This window comes from Leucopleurus acutus (assembly GCF_964270905.1).
Source record: "Leucopleurus acutus genome assembly, chromosome: 3".
Taxonomy (NCBI): Eukaryota; Metazoa; Chordata; class Mammalia; order Artiodactyla; family Delphinidae; genus Leucopleurus; species Leucopleurus acutus.
In genome coordinates this window covers 145,589,876-145,607,852 of record NC_139145.1, presented here as the reverse complement: position 1 = coordinate 145,607,852, position 17,977 = coordinate 145,589,876, and the positions used below count along the sequence as shown (strand labels likewise).

Genomic DNA, 17,977 nt, shown 5'->3' with positions numbered 1-17,977 from the left:
TTAGTTAATTTTAGATTAGCTTGGGTCAAGTTGCAAGTTACAATTTTAAGAGTAAATGCCCCCAAAATAGAAATTGTGTAATCTCCAAAATAGTAAAAGGAAAAACATATAAAGAAAATCATTGATGTACTTTGTATTTTTGATACCTAGAATGGATCATTTTTTAATACCACCTTTCTCTATGTGACAGATTATTTTCAGTAATAATTATGAGTTGAAACAAATAATAATGGTCAGAAGAGAAACTGACAACCTTTGCAGATCTGTCAGTGACTTCATCAAGATGGGCATTCTTTGCTTATTTGTGTTTACTACACAGTATACCAAATTGGTCATTCTATGTCTATTCATAGTTTATTAAAGAAAGCTTTTCATGCACACATGTGTATGTGTGTGTATGTAAAATTAGGAAAAGAGGAACATAAGGATAAATCAGGCAGTTTCATTAAAAATTTTGTTTTACAATAAATTCCTGAAACTGCAGTGTTGACCATATCATTTTTCTTTTGATGTCAGTCCTAGTGGCTTTTAAATATCTCTGTTCTTAAAACACTTTGACTAAAATCTCTTCTTCCAGAAAATCCATCATTTTCTAATATATTTGGTAAAAACTTCTAAAGTTTCTTCTGTAAAAATCGGAGAAAATGGCTAAATAATGGCATATGTTGTCATTAAATGATCCATTGTTTTAGAATGTTTTTGATGAAAGCAATTGAGGTGTTTAAACATTCCCATTTTGAATTCTTCTGCCAACCTAGTCTACCATCTTTTGTCTTTTCCTCCTGGCATTGAAAGTATAGCAGAATGGAAGACTCTTTTTGTTTCTTTGACTTTATAATCATTGTTTATTTTGAACCTACTGTTTAAATGCAAGAACATGAAGTACACCAGGGATTGGAGTTATGAAACCACCCTTGAAGTAAGCTTGAATGATTCTGAACCATTAAAAATATTATCTGAACATGTGTGTAGCTGAGTACATTTTTGCATGTATGTGGTGCAGATAGTATAACTGGGAGTGCGCCAAACTAACTTTGTGTAGAATGCAATGTTTATTAAAAGATAAGTAACAAAAATATGCTAATTTGAAGCTTACATATGTGTTATCAAAACTCAGCACTAATCATAGCAAAAAACAAAAAAACAAAATTCTAAACTGACAGTTTTAGAATTGCCAGCACCTGGTGATAATAAAAAGTAGTCTCATCTTTAGTTGATTTTATTTTTGTTTTTAAATTCTCTAAAGAAAATGTACCCCCTTTTGGTCTGTAATACTACCACTGAAATGCTCTTGATATGCCATTGAAGAAAGCACAGTCATTCCAAAAAAAGACAGGAAAGGGGAAAAAAGAAGTAGATGAAAATCTTGGTAAATAGAGATCACAAAATAAGATGGTAAGCATGAATACAAATACAGTTGACCCTTGAACATTGCAGGAATTAGGGGCACCGACTCTCTGAGCAGTCAAAAATCCGAGTATAATTTACAGTCAGCCCTCCATTTACACGGTTCCTCCACATCTGAGGCTCCACATCCTCAGATTCAACCAACTGTGGATCATGTAGTACTGTAGTATTTACTACTAAAAAAAAAAAATCTGCATATAAGTGGACCTCTGCAGTTCAAAGTCATGTTGTTCAAAGGTCAGCTGTATATCATTATTCACAATAGATGTAAATGGCTAAACTTGCCACTTAAAAGACAAAACTTCTCAGATTGGATTAAAAAATTCAGACATATTCTGCTTATGAATGATACATCTAAAATGTAATGACATAGAACGGTTGAAAGAAAAAGGAATAAAGGAGACTATAGCAGGAAAATACTAACTGAAAGATAACTGATTAATATTATAAAATTAATGTAAAGATAAAATGAGTGTCATTAGCTAATGGTAAAAGAAACAATTTATTCTCCAGGGAAATTTGATAGTCCTTAACCTGTGTGCATTTTAACACAATATAATCAAAGCAAAAATTGACAGAATTATAAGGAGAAATGGACAGACCTACAGTGATAATGGAAGATTGTTCAGAAACAATTCAGGAATTGTTAAGATGGCAATTAGTAAGAGTATAGATTTTAGCAATACAAATGCACAAATTTTATCTATTATCTACCTTCATCCAGCCTTTTCTTTTCAAGCATACATGGGTAATCAGAAACAACAGCAACCACACATCTAGGCCACAGTGTGTGGTGGACAAGGAAAAGATGTGTTTAATTATTTTGGGTGGTTCATAGAGTAGGTAATATTTAGGTTGAACTATCATATGTGAGAATGACTTACGTTTGTTTGTTATGAATGTTTGTGTGCCCCCCAAATTCACATGTTGAAGTCCTAACCTTCAGTGTGACTGTATTTGGAGATGAGCCTCTTTGGAAATAATCAAGGTTAAGTTAGGTCATAAGGGTGGGTCCTGATCCAAATAGGATTAGCCTCCTTATAAGAAGAGAGATACTAGAGAGCTAGGTCTGCACATAACAGCAAGAAGCTGGCTCTTTATAAGCCAGGAAGAAAGTCTGCAACAGAAACCAAATTTGCTGGCACTTGGCCATGGACTTCTAGCCTCCAAAACTGTGAGAAAATAAATTTTTAATCTTTAAGCCACCCAGTCTGTGGTCTTTTGTCTGAGCTGATGAATGCAGTTTGCAATGCTGGCAAGGTACCGGGGAAGAGAGAATAGAAGTATGAAGGGTGTTGTGAGGAGAAAAAAAGTTGCTGTAGTGAGGACCTGAATGTGTGCAAGTACATGATAGTGTGGTGAAATGTCATGTGATTAGTGCATGGCTGTTTTTTCTTACTAGGGGGAAGTGGAAAGATGAGGCTGATGAGATCAGATCCAGAGAAGAAATACAGTAATCCCCCCTTATCCAGGGGGATATGTTTCAGTACCCCAGTAGATGCCTAAAACTGTGGATGGTACCAACCTTTACATATACACTATGTTTTTCCTATACATATATACCTGTGATAAAGTTTAATTTATAAATTAGGCACAGTAAGAGATTAACAATAGTAACTTATAATAGAACAATTATAATGATGTACTGTAGTAAAAGTTACTGGCATACCTTGGAGGTATTGCTGGTTGGGTTCTAGACCACCACAATGAAGCAAATGCTGAAATAAAGCAAGTCACATGAATTTTTTGGCTTCCCAGTGCATATAAAAGTTATGTTTACACTATTCTATACTCTATTAAGTGTGCAATATAGCATTATATCTAAAAGAAAACAATGTACATACGTTAATTTAAAAATATGTTATTGCTAAAAAATGTTAACCATCATCTGAGCCTTCAGCGAGTTGTAATCATTTTGCTGGTGGAGGGTTTGAAATATTGTGAGATTTACCAGAATGTGACACAGAGACATGAAATGAGCAAATGCATTGGAAAAATTGTGCCAATAGACTTGCTCCAAGCAGGGTTGCCACAAACCTTCAATTTGTAAAAAACGCAGTAAAGAGCAATAAAATAAGGTATGCCTGAATGTGTATGCAGTCTTTCCCTCTCTCTCAAAATATATTATTGGACAGGTATAATGCCTTTTCGATCTTAATTAAGCATTTAAGGTCATGTACTGTGGTCATAACTTTTGCAGTTTGAGGTGCGAAAGCAAAACTAGCATGAATTTCTTTTTGCTTCTTCATGATTTCACAGATAGGAGATTTGTTCTTACTGTAGATCCTAGCAACCTCTGCATTTTTTTCCTTTCCTTATCAAGTTGAGAACTTTTCAACTTTTCACTTAAAGGAAGCACTTTATAGCTTCTTTTTGGCATTTTCAAATTGCCAGCATCACTCTTGCACTTTGGGGCTGTTATTAAGTAAAATAAGAATTACTTGAACACAAACACTGTGATATCTTGACAGATGACTACTAAGTGACTACTGGGCAGGATACACTATACAAAGGGATGCTTTACTTGTTGGGCAGGAAGGAGCAGGATAGCTTGAGATTCTGTTATGTTACTCAGAAAGGCACACAATTTAAAACTTATGAATTATTTGTTTCTGGAACTTTTGATTTAATATTTTCATACCAAGGGTAACTGAAACTGCAGAAAGCAAAAACCAGGGATAAGAGGGGATTTTGTACTTTGTGGAGGAAGTGGAATTTGAATGAGCCTTGTAGAGGGTAACATTTTGATGGGTGAGGTGAGTGGAGGCCACCTCCTATCTAGGAAGAGTGAATGGCCAGAACAAAGACACAGTGTACAAGATTAGATTTGGGAAGATGGTAAAATCAACTTCTCTAGAATAGAGGGTTAATGAAGGTTGGACCTTTGACTTGGAGCTGATAGGTGAGTAAACCCAAAGTGCAGCTATGCAGAGAAGGAAAAACATGCGTGGGTGTGGGGCTCAGAAGTCCATTTGAAATCTTATCATAGCTGTAATTAAAGTGTATCAGGAGACTGAATGACAGCTTTCTGTCTTTTTATAAGATTATGTGCTGGTTCTTTTTGGAAGTAAAGCATTAAGGCTTTTTATGGTGTGCCTTTCCTCTTGTAAACATAGTAAACAGAAAATGCTAATTAAATAACATGCAGGTCATAGCAAGTCTGTTGGTGATTCGTGCCAGTAACAGCTTCAGTTTTAAAGTATGCACTAATTGATAATGCAATACTTATCACCATTGTTAATGGATTAACTCTGAAAATTTAGATTGGAGATAAAACAAGAGTGGGAGATTCCTTATTTCCTTTCCATTTCTCCTTCTGTTTTTCTTTCCAACATATATCACAACCAGCATTTTCAAGACTAGGGCAGAGGTGATGGATGAAGCAGATAGCTTGGAAATTTTGTGAATGTGGCTTTGCAGTAGCCTTCCTAGATTCAGGTAAATTATATATTGGCCTTGAATGGAGGCCTTCGATTTTCAGACTTTGTGGTTTGATAGTAGATGAGTGGCAACGTCAGTCTGTTTTTTAAGTTTTGAGTGAGAACAAACTTTTCTACTTTATTATATTTGATAAGTAGGATATTGGCAGCCTTCTAGATCAAACTGTAGTAGAATTAGGGATCATAGGCAAAGGAAATCTGTTGATTACTGTCTTGAATATGAATGTTATTGTGGAAAATAGACAAAGTAGCATGATTCATTTTATTTGCATTGCAGTGTTGGGCCTTGTTTCAACGCTGAGTTTCAAATGTTTCTGGCCTTTGAAAGAATTTTGTTTTTGTGGTTGGTTGGACTTAGGGCCTAGTAATTCTTTGCTTGTTGATTCAGAAACTTAATTTAGTTCCTTCAGGAAATCAGTTTGAGGTAATGCTAAGCAAAATTATAAGAGATTGTTTTATATATCAGAATGCTAGTTATATTTTTACAATTTGGGATATGTCAGAATTGTCCCGTCTACTTATTAAGGCTTAACCATTCTGTAGGTGCCCTTGATTTCCTTTCCTTTTTTCTCTCAAACTTGGATTCATCACCATCAACCTTTTGTATTTTTTGTTTCCTTTTGTTTTAGCCTTTTTCTTTCTACTTGCTCTTGGCTCTAAGCTTGCAAACATACTGAAATCTTCCTTTAAGTCAGTTTCCCCTCCAACCTACTGTCCAATTTCCTCTTTTTCTTTATCAGCTAATGTCTCGAAAGCAGTATTTATATTTGCCACCTCTCTTTCGTCACGACACAGTTTCTCCCTGAATCTTTGTTGTCAGCTTCTGCTCTTACCATTTCGTAGAGCTCCCCAGTGACAAAATCCAAATATCCAAAGACCCTTTCTCAATTCTCATTTTGTACCTACCTCTGCATTATTGGACAATGTTGAATTCTTCTTCCTTGAAACTCTTCCCTTGCCATTTCTGTATACTGTTGGCTTGCTGCCTATCTCTTTGACTTTTTTCAACAGATATTTATTGAGCACATCTTATGAGTCAGGTACTTTGCAGGTGTTAGGGATACAGCAGAACATAATGCAGACAAATCCCTGCTCTGGTGGTGCTTACATTTCCACTAGAGCCTCTTTTACTACTTCATATTTCCTTACATTTCTCCAACAATAAGCTTTCCCTGAGGGTATGTCCTTGTGTACCTTAACATTTCATATTTGGCCTGGGTGGAGTTTCTTACATCTTGCTGTACTCATGACTCCTATTCACTCAGAGCAACTGGAGGTATTACCTCATTTCATTTGAACTTCAGTTTCAGCTTTCTAACCACTCATGAAACATGTCCATATTTAAGCCCCCACAATATTCTAAATTCAGCATTTAAGATCAAACTCAGGCATTTGCTTTCCCACTTGAACTTTTGCTGTGGTCACTTAGCTTATCTCTTTGCCTCTAGGATCTTCAGTCCCTTTTCCTCACTGCTGCAAGATTAAACTATTGATAACACAAGTCATATTGCAAGTAATGGTACTCATTCCCTAGATGAGGGAAAATAAACTACCACAGCAAGTGAGTTTGACTCATGGGGATTCCTGAATAGAATCTGATTTTTTTTGCTGCTCAGAAACTTGCAAAGCACTGTGATGTTTTAGAGAGACATTCTACTTGGTAGGAAAGCAGCCAAATTTACATACTTGAGTGGCCAGATATTTCAGCAAGTATTATTGAAATTAATGGGAAAATATTTTTAATAACCTAGTGATTCTTCATCTGAACGTGAGAATCATCTTTGGTACAATTAAAAAACATGTATTTGTAGGTTCTGTAATCCAGAGATCAATTAAGTAGGACTAGGGTGAACCTGCCTCAACTCCTGCAATCTTGTGTTGTAACCAAAGGCTTCATAGGTTATTCTGATGCAACTCTTCCCAAAACACTTGTGACTGCTCACTTAAATAGTCACAGTAGGGGTCATAGGTTAACTAACTTAGGGTACCTTCATAGGTTATTATCTGTATCATGCCTCATGGATGCTTAAGGACATGGGCTATTGCTTACAGAATAATGTTTCCTAAAAACAAGGATATGGAATTGCTACCCTGTTTCTCTGTGCTAATGAAGCCACTTTGAAGTTTTCATATAAAACATATAAGAATATTCTTTCTCCCAGATAGCTTAGAAATAATACTTATTTTGATTTTTATTTTTTGAAAAATGTTTCTTTTATGATATGTGAAGGTTGATGTCTCTGATAAGCATTAGTGTTTAATTGCTTCTGAAGATGACATGGGAGAGATGGTAAGTTCCTGGCCTTTTGAATCTCTCTCATTTTTATGTCTTTTTATGCCTATCTTGAATTATACCCTATTAAATTATAATAGTCAAATTTTGTGAAGGGCTATGAAGAGGTAGGTATTCTAGGAATTGAGCCAATAGCTCTGTCAGTTATTGAGACTATATTACTAAATATCAGGAGCCTTAAAAATGTTCATTTCCTCTAAACTTAGTAATATCACTTCTAGGATTCTAGACTAAGAAAGTTTGGAAAAAACTTTATGTACATAGATGTTTATCACAGTACTGCATATAGTAGTGGTTTTCAGAATGTGTTCCGTGGAATGCTGTTGGGGGGCAGTTGTGGTAGGGTTGGGTCCCTCCCCTACACTCAACAAGGTCAGCTCTGTTTCATGTTAGTCTTGCTCAGAGCTTTCTCTTGACAGTTTCCATGTCTAAAAAAGTTTGAAAATAACTGACATATTTAAAATATTAGAATAATTAGAAATAATGTAAATAAATATCTAATAATGGGAGAAGGACCAGTAAATTGTTGTGTAGTCATATAAAAGCATTAGACATGTTTAATAGGAGTTTTCAATAGCAATAGGAAAGGACATAAAACTGTATAGACAGTATGATTTCAAAACTTTAAATATTGCGTCTGTATGGAAAAAAGCCCTCCCATTGCTTACTTCTGTATTATGGGAGTGAGGATAATGCTTATTTCTGCCCTATACGTTTCTATTCTTTTCCTGTTTCCACACTGATCATAAACTGTGCCTGTCATTAGAAACAAATGATGGGAGTACAAACAGCAGTCCTCTGTTATAAGGCAGTTATGATCTTAATTCAAAAATCTAGGACAGACATAGGAAAAAACCCAAACAGAACAGTATTGAATATAAAATGTCTTAAGTACTGGTGAGTACACTTACTTTTTTTTGTGTTTTACCTTGTTCCAAAAAGGATTTAATTAGGTGAAATGCTATAAGAAAGCATAAGTTAGGAAGAATGAATGAAAAAAGGAAAACCAAGGTACATAAATAAAGTTAATATAAAACACACAGGAAACAAAGTTCTGTATTTGCTATGGGTAAGCCACAAAACCTCGTCACCATTATTGATTCCTTTCTTTCCTTCTTACCCTATATCCAATCTCTAATTCATTAACTAGTCTTACTAGCTCTGTCTTCAAAGTTTATACCAGATCTCTCCATTTCTGTCTCCATTACTACCACCTTAGTCTAATCTGATATCACTTCAATATCTGTAGCCATGTAAGTCATCTATCAGCTTCTGCTGTTGACTGGACCACTATGATTGTAATCCAGGCAATGAAAAGAGACAAAATACAGATATAGGGAGGCAATATAGAGTAGTGATTAAGGAAATGGACTTTGAAGACTGATGGAGCTCTTTCACTTTCAAGCTGTGTGACTTTGGGCATTACATAACCTCTCTGTGTCTTTCTTTCCTCCTCTGTAAAACAGGGCTAATAAAACACCTAACTCGAGTTGTGTGGATGATTGAATAAATGAATGAATATATATAGAACCCTTAGAACGGTGCCTGGTATTTATCATTACGATCATCTATTTTAATATATAACAAAAAGAGAATTAAAAAAATTAACATGATTCCTAATAAAAACATTTAAAAATGAAACTAAAAGGGAACTTTAATATTGTATTAAATGATTCATTCATGCTTCGTACCACCAGTCAGTGTTAAACATAATTAAGGAGCACTAGAGGTATTCCCTTTAAAATCAGAAATAAAAGATGGTAGCTGTCCCATTATTATATTATTCTAGACATTTTTGCTAATTACACAAACTGAAATAATCAAGAGTATTAAAAGAAGTGAGAATATTGTTGTATTTGATATGACTCTACCAAACAACAAAAAGGGACTAATCCAAACAGATTAATAAGGGACTTCCCTGGTGGTCCAGTGGTTAAGACTTCACCTTCCAATGCAGTGGGCGCGGGTTTGATCCCTGGTTGGGGAGCTAAGATCCCACATGCCTTGCGGCCAAAAAACCAAAACGTAAAACAGAAGCAATATTCTAACAAATTCAATAAAGACTTTAAAAAACAACAACAACAAACTATAAAAAAAAACAGGTTAATAGTGTCTAGTTTAAAGGGTTAAAATTGAAAAAGAGATACCTGTATTACAGCAGGAACAACAACAAAAATTAGAAGTAAGCTTAGTGAGAGATGCATCTGAATATAAATATAATATAAACACTATAAAGCTTTTCAATACAAAAAAGAAGTAAGAACCACTAAATAATCAGTAAATATTAAATTTTTTCCCACAGAGGTTAAATAATTGGCCCAATTTATTCATTTACTCACTTATCTCACTATTCAGTGGTAGAGTTTCTGTTCAAACCCAGGCTGTCTGTGCTTTTAACATTACTGTGCTGTCTCCCATACTTGGAAGCCAGTGGCATTGAGCTTTGAGCCTTTGTTAGGTGGTGAACCTATATATCAGTTAGTACATATTGATTTGGCTGCCGGTGACAGAAAATGGAAAATAACAGTGACTTAAACAGCTAGAAGTTTTTTTTTTTTTTCTGTCTTACATAAATGAAATAAAGAATTAAATAGACCAGGGCTAGTTTGCAGGTCCAGGATATCACAGATCTAAGCTCCAGGATATCACAGATCTAAGATGTTCTGTCTTTTTGTTCTTCCATCATCAGTGTGTGGGCTTCAACATGGACGCTTTAGCTGTAGCCATTATTTTTGCAGTTTTGTCAGCAGGAAGGCAGAAGGGATAAAGAAGGCTACTCATTTTGAACTTTATATCTTTCTGTCACATGACAAATACAATATTTACTTTAGGGATCCAGGATTCTAGCTAAAATTCAATGCTTCCATTACAAAGGATGGGTGATGGGGGCAGCAATTAGCAACTATGTAGTGTGCATGAATTTATACTCAGTGCTTGGTACTTTCACTTATAGTAATTGCAAGTTATTTATTTACTTTTTAAATCTTTTTAGGCATTGTGAATAGTCCTTTAATATTGTATCGATATGACATACATATGTATACTCTATTTATTTGATTTCATTTTGCACATTGTGAACATATTAGCTGCCTTTCTCCAAAGTCTCAAAAGACATAGTTTATGTTTACTAATGCAATCTTTAAACCACTAGGATTTGGTTACTATATTAGCATGTATAGATTTCATTTGAATTCCTGTCTGTTTCATCCTGCTATTTAGTTATTCTACTGTTTTTATTTCTTCTGGAATGAGGTGCAATCTTTATGGTTCATTTTGTTAAGGAGAGATTCCATAAAACTAGTCTTGGCTAAGATTTTAGTCAAGTTCAACTATACATGTCAAGTTCGTTTATATAGAGGATCTTTGAAACGTTCATAAAGAAATGGAGGCATAGGAATGGATTTTTGTTTTTAACTTTACAAAAGCATTCCCAGTAAGAGATCTTAACAAAGAAAGTACATTTTAAATGCTTTTACTTTAGGAGAATGTGCTTCTTTAGTGAAGCAAGTTATAACTGTAAACAAAATAAGCAATTTTCCCTCAATTGAATTTATGATTGTCATTTTTTTTTAAAAGAGTTTTACCTCCTTCCCACTTTCTTTTATTATTTCCCACAACTGACATATAATTCATTGTTCATTTAGCACTGGCTCTATCAGTAATTCAAGATATTTTTTAAGGACATGTCTAATCTCTCATTAAAATAGGATAATATAGAGAAGGCCTGATTTGTAAATGTATTAGACCTCACCGATTCCTATTTGCCCATTAATTCTTTCTGACAAAAGAGTCTGTTAGTTTTGAGTGGACACTGATCAAAACGGTAATGCTTCCTTCCCATTCCTCCAGTTTCTGCTTGTTAAAATTCTGTCTAGCCTTTGGAGACCATCTCAAACGTGACTTCCTTCAAACAGCCACTCCAGATGCTAGCTGCACGTGCTACTTCCCAGGCCTGTTTTCTCCCTTGTGTAACAAACTTAAGCTATTTTTCTTGTGAAATCATTACTTGTATTCTTGTGTTAACTACTGTGCCTCTCCTTGGCAATCCTTTGTGATGACCTTAGGTACAGGGATTTGTATATAAATAGTACAGTAGTTTTTAAAAACTTGCAACCTCTGGTGTAGTGCCTTTAATGTAGTACATAGAGTAAATATTTGTCAGTTGGAATTGAATGTGTTTGGTTTTTATAATTGAAAACCTCATTTTATGACATTTGAGAGTGTTTTCTGTTTTTGACATATAAATCCCTAGTTTTTACAGGGAAAATGGAAGTTGGCATAGAGGACTGAACAGAAAAAATGTGAGCGTGAAAATGCAAAAAGACACCTTGCTTTGTAACAGCCATTATATATGCCTTGTCCTAAGCTTAAAATTTAGTTACGTAATAGGTTAATAATTGTAAGAACTGCCCCACAGTTGAATGAGATTAGTTAATTTAATCGTATAGACTATAATTGCTTATGAACCTACCTTTTAAATGAGGCAAAAAAAAGTTATAGTTTTCTCTTCTTAAAACAGTCCCACAAAGTTTAAAATGTGATTGTTTTGATTGAGGTATAATTATATATAGTAATGTGCACAGATCTTAAGGTTTCAGTTTAAACAATTTTGACAGTTTTGTATACACCAGGTGTAGCCACCATCCCAAACAAGATACAGGACATTCCTGTCACCCAAATAGTTCTTTATGCCCTCTTCTAGTCACAGACTTTTAAAAAATGGGCTCTTGATAGCACTAGAATTGGAAGGAAAATTACCAGAGAACATACTGATTGTTTTACATTAAGAACTATAGCTCCTGATTGTGGTTAATTTTTTTAATATGCATTTTACTTCAGTTGCTGGTTAGTAGTTGCTTTAGTGTTGCTGCTGAAGTCACTGGATTAGAAGTGTTAATGTTGTTTGTCATAATTTTTTTTTTGATGACAAGCTTGCTTTTCACTCATTTTTCCTTTGTTCCATTTTACTTATCTACAGTGGTAATAAAATTGTTCTTTCAAATAGAATGCAAATGAAAATGGTATGCAAACCATAATTGAACTTTGCCAAACTATACCAACTGTTAAGTAATTAGAAGTATTTAGTGAGTATTTGAACGTATATTATTATTTTGCTTTGAACTGAATAAGTGAACAAAAATTAAAGGGATAGAGTCAGGAAAGAGGTGAAAAATGCTTTTTAAACCATATCTATTATATGTGCATAATTCTGATTTTTATTTTAAAGGTAAAGAAGGTTGTAACATAATCAAATGGAAACTCTGGGATTATTGAGGATTTTCATTATCCTTGCTGTCCCGTTTCCCGTTCCTACAGAAAATTGAAAGTTGCTTTTTTATCACTGTAACTAAAGGCTAGATGTAGCAGTGACTTTTTAGTTGTGAGCACCTGTTTTCCATGAGCTTTCTCTGACTCCCTGGTTGGCACGTTCTATGGTGGAGAGTCCAATTTGGGTCACCACTGTGCTTCCCTGACTTCTGGGCTGAGGCTTCTCATCCCTTGGCCTTGGTCATTGCCAACCACCTGTATCAGTCAGTCTCTTTCCCTCATGCATAGGCAAAGGTTGAAGAATTAAAAGTGGACAAAAACTCTTTTATTCTCAGGAGTTGATCTATATGAGGAATGACATGATGCCTGTAAACACTTAACATATGGATTGACACATACTGAGTACTCAAAACTGCTGGATTTTAACGTTGTTTTCATCATTACCAATATTTGATTAATGACCAATTTTAATTTAATTGCAGCTGACTAGAGAAAAAAGTTTTTAAAAAACAATGTGAGGAAACTTAATGATTTTAACTTCAGAGGAAAATTAGTGTTCTTTAAAACAGAGAAATTTAATTACACCTGCAAGGTTCTGTCAGCAGAGGATGCTAGAAGCTCTATTCCAAAATCCAGTGAATGTGTTCATTACTATTTCCAAGCTAATGTGGGAAGGTCTTCATTCTTTAAGATGGGCACCAGGGGGCAGTAGAAGCATTTTAGCTTTTGGCGTGAATCCATTTTTTTCAACTGTCTCCTTTCTACAGTGGAAGGAAAAAAAGAATCTTATAAACAATGTCTTCTAAACGTTGGAACAGGTGAGGTTTAGGTTGAGATTAATGTTGGAGTAATTACCTTTTTTTTTGAAGAATAATGTAGAAAAATTCTTTTTTCTTTTGTGATTTGAGAATGTTATGACAGTAGTATAAAGTTTGTTTTTTTATCTTTTTTTTTTTTTTTTTTTTTGCGGTACATGGGCCTCTCACTGTTGTGGCCTCTCCCATTGCGGAGCACAGGCTCCGGATGCACAGGCTCAGCGGCCATGGCTCACGGGCCCAGCCGCTCCGCGGCATGTGGGATCTTCCCGGACCAGGGCACGAACCCGTGTCCCCTGCATCGGCAGGCGGACTCTCAACCACTGCGCCACCAGGGAAGCCCTGTTTTTTTATCTTTAAGCTTTTAAAATCACTAACAGATTCCTGTATAGAATAAGGCTTAATGGCAGGAATTTTAAGGATAGCTTCTTTATAATTTAAGTCTGTAAGGTCAAAGAAGAAGGTTTATATCTCTGATCACCAGAGTAATCCAAACTTTAAAAAACACGTATCAGATCTTGTCACGTCCCTGCTTTCTTTGTTACTTTCCTGTCAGTAAACTCTGCAATTTCTTCCTATCACATTGTTAAGAAATCCTCGTTCCTTGCCTTGATCTGTAAGGCGCTGCATGACTTGGCTTCTGCAGATCTCTCTGAGTTGATCTCCTTCTACTCCTGTCTTGCTCACTTTTCTCTACCCATGTTGACTTTTCCGCTTTTCTTTGAACAGCTATGATTGTTCCCTCATAGAACCTTTCTATTTTGTCTTTCTTCTACTCGAAATAACACTCAGAGCTTCTCATGACTCCCTCATTTCATTAGGATTTTTGTTCAAGTGTTACCTCTCTGACTACCTTATATAAGTACTCCACCTCCATCCCACTGCTTTATGGTGCTCCATTATCTGCCATTTTTGTTTATTGGTTTATTGTCTTTCTCCTCACAGTAATTTAAGTTTCCTGAGGTCAGTAACAGTGTCTCTTTTACTGTTGTATCCCCAGTGGCTTGACCTGTACGTGGCACATAGTAGATACTCAAGGAATATTTGTTGAATGAATGGCCATCTTTGGCTCTGGTTATAGTTACTCTCTTTCCCCTAGACATTTCATGGAATCAAAGCCAACTTCTGATATAGTCACAGTTAACCTTTACAATCTCAGGAGGAATATTCCACTCTTACACTTCCAGGCTAGTCCTACCACAGTTCCCTTGTCAAAACTCTGCAGACCTTTTTAAGCTCCCATTTCTAGGTGGGCTTTTGTATCCTCTCAGGTGCCTGCTGAGAATGGTCCCTAGTATGGGTCCTTTCTGCCTCTAATCAAGGGTTTTTATTTTGTGCACCTGCAATGTGAATGACTGCTAGTATGGACCATTTTCTTTATTTTCAGTAATTAGTGTATAGTGGGGAAGATGCAGACAATATGCAGACAATACAAAGGACAGTTAAGTGCAATGAAGAAGGCAGGAGGGTACTTTTTATCTGACTGATTGTAGTCTCCTCAAATTACAAGTTGTTTTAAAATCTAAGTATTCAGCATTAAATTCTGGTAAACTTCTATCAATATAATGGATATATAGTGAATTGCAAATCTTGCAGATGTAAAATTTAAGTCTATGGAAGTGATGTTAAGGAGGTCCCTCACTCAAAGCCGTTGTCAAATGAGGATCTAGTTAAGTTAGATCACTTCTTTTTTTTAAAATTTATTTAATTAATTTATTCATTTTTGGTGCATTGGGTCATCGTTGCTGTGCACTGGCTTTCTCTATTTGTGGTGAGTGGGGGTTATTCTTCATTGCGGCTCATGGGCTTCTCGTTGTGGTGGCTTCTCTTGTTGCGGAGCACGGGCTCTAGGCATGCGGGCTTTGGTAGTTGTGGAATGCGAGCTCAGTAGTTGTGGGCTCGCAGGCTCTAGAGTTCAGGCTCAGTAGTTGTGGTGCACGTGCCTAGTTGCTCCGCAGCATGTGGGATCTTCCTGGACCAGGGCTTGAACCTGTGTCGCCTGCATTGGCAGGTGGATTCTTAACCACTGAGCCACTAGGGAAGTCCCAGACCAGTTCTTAATTGAAAAAGAGAAAATTGACAAGGATGAAAAACGATTTGAATATTATGGGATTAAGAGCCTTGGAGAAAATTCACGAAGGTTTTGAATTTTTTTTTGCAAAAACAGCCCCCTTAATGATCCTGCCAAAGTTGATCCTGTATAGTCTGTGATGCCATTTAAAAAAATTAATTAATTATTGGCTGCATTGGGTCTTCGTTGCTGTGCACAGACTCTCTCTAGTTGCGGTGAGCAGGGGCTACTTGGTGTGATGTCATTTTATGTTGTCTAAATTTTAGTTGGAAAAATTACTCCCTACTTCTTATAAAGTAATACCTGACTCATTCTTTGTGGATTGTAAGATTTAGTGTATTCTGAGATTTGATGTAGTTACAACTTAATTTTTGTTAAAGATTAAATAAACTATTTAAAAATTTAAATTTCATTTTAAGATATTTTAGTCAAACCTTTTTTTTTTTTTTTTTGTGGTACACAGACCTCTCACTGTTGTGGCTTCTCCCATTGCGGAGCACAGGCTCCGGACACGCAGGCTCAGTGGCCGTGGCTCACAGGCCCAGCCGCTCTGCGGCATGTGGGATCTTCCTGGACCGGGGCACAAACCCGTGTCCCCTGCATCGGCAGGCGGACTCTTAACCACTGCGCCACCAGGGAAGCCCTAGTCAAACCTTTTAATGCCCCTTTTTAATGAAAATTTAGGTCTCCTTTTCAGTTGACTACTTATCTTGTAATCATGAAAAAAAGTTATTATGTTCTCCCTTGTATCCTTTATTATTTATTACAGCCATATATTATCTTCTGGATTCACAGAACCCTTGTTCATTTCTGCAAACAATCCCTTGGACATCTTCTTTCTCAGAACTTCTTTTCCCCTTTACCCAAGGATTTTTACTGTCATCAGTACTTTATATGAAGTAATGAAATCCTCTTCTTTTATTCCCCCTGACTCTCTCTGCTTATAACACCGTAGTTTTTTTCCACACTTTGTATTTTTGATCTTACGTTCAGTGGGTTGCATTATTTATACTTCATAGTTCTGTTAATACTATTGTAATTGGACCTGCCAAAGTCCTTCACTTGTTATTTATCTATGTGTAATCCTCCTCTTTTTTATCTTTTGCTTTCATTTCTCTTTTTTTCCGGTTTCTTATGTCTTCCTACATATGCTTCACCTTTTGGCTGTGTTTCATGTACGTTTCATTTTACCTTAAAATTTTTTTTTAACATCTTTATTGGAGTATAACTGCTTTACAGTGTTGTGTTAGTTTCTGCTGTATGACAAAGTGAATAAGCTATATGCATACATATATCCCCATATCCCCTCTCTCTTGCATCTCCCTCCCACCCTCCTTATCGCACCCCTCTAGGTGGTTGCAAAGCACCGAGCTGATCTCCCTGTGCTATGCAGCTGCTTCCCACTAGCTACCTGTTTTACATTTGGTAGTGTATATATGTCCATGACACTCTCTCACTTCATCCCAGCTTCCCCTTCCCCTTTCCCATGCCCTCAAGTCCATTCTCTACATCTGTGTCTTTATTCCTGTCCTGCCCCTAGGTTCATCAGAACCTTTTTTTTTTTTTCTTTTAGATTCCATATACATGTGTTAGCATACAGTGTTTGTTTTTCTCTTTCTGACTTCACTCTGTATGACAGACTGTAGGTCCATCCACCTCACTACAAATAACTGAATTTTGTTTCTTTTTATGGCTGAGTAATATTCCATTTTATATATGTGCCACATCTTCTTTATCTATTTACCTTAAAATTTAAAAAAGAAATTGCATGCAGTGTAATTAAATTCCACCCCCCCGCCATTTTTTACTCTCAGTTTATTACTTTAAAGTTTTACTTTGAGTTACTTTATTTATTGATCTCATTTTGTTTTCTTCTGTCTCCCAACTAGTAAGTATTCTTAAGAGCAAAGGTCATGTAATTATTTTTTGCACTCCTCTAGATGTTAAAGAAGCTGTAAAAACAGACATCAGTTTTTCAGGTTAATAGGTATAAACACAGTACTTGAAAGTGAAACATCTCCGTTGATCTTTCACCCCTTCTATTTACATGGGTAAAAGTGGAGGATTTGCATATGTCAGTTTTGAAAAAGATTTCTTAGTGCTTTAATTCAAAAAAGTGCTTTTAAAGAATCTTTACAAAATCATTAATATTTACCTGTATTGATATGTCTTTTAGTAGAATTGTACTTTCCTGTTACCAAGATTATAAAGTTTGTATTTGAGTACATTTTATATTTTTAAGTGCCAAATTGATAAAATAGCATATAAGTAAATATTTAAGCAGCACCAACAGAGCTTACTTTAAAAAAAAATTCTTCTATAGACCTTGATTCTTATTTGGAGGGACATTTCGTTCATACTATTTGTGCTGAGTGCTAGAAGTACAGCTAATTGTGAATTTGAAATAAGACTAAGACCACCAAGTTGATTCAGATAGCCTACCAGGCAGCTGTTGGATAGTAATTTTGCCATTTCTCTGTTCACCTCTGCATGCTGCAGAACCTTGAACACTACAAATGAGGTTTAAATTTTTTTTTTTAATTAAATGAAGGAGTTAATGGCATAGTCTTGATTTTTACTCTCATAAAAAGTGATGCTCGGGACTTCCCTGGTGGTCCAGTGGTTAAGACTCTGCACTTCCACTGCAAGGAGCACGGGTTCGATCCCTGGTCCAGGTAGTTCC

General features: G+C 35.7%; 1 protein-coding gene across 1 annotated transcript in view; it reads left to right on the top strand.

Annotated features, from left to right (window-relative positions):
• Window positions 1-17,977, top strand: part of WDR70 (WD repeat domain 70) — a 304,294-nt gene that overhangs the window by 17,809 nt on the left and 268,508 nt on the right. The gene's annotated exons all lie outside the window — the stretch shown is intronic.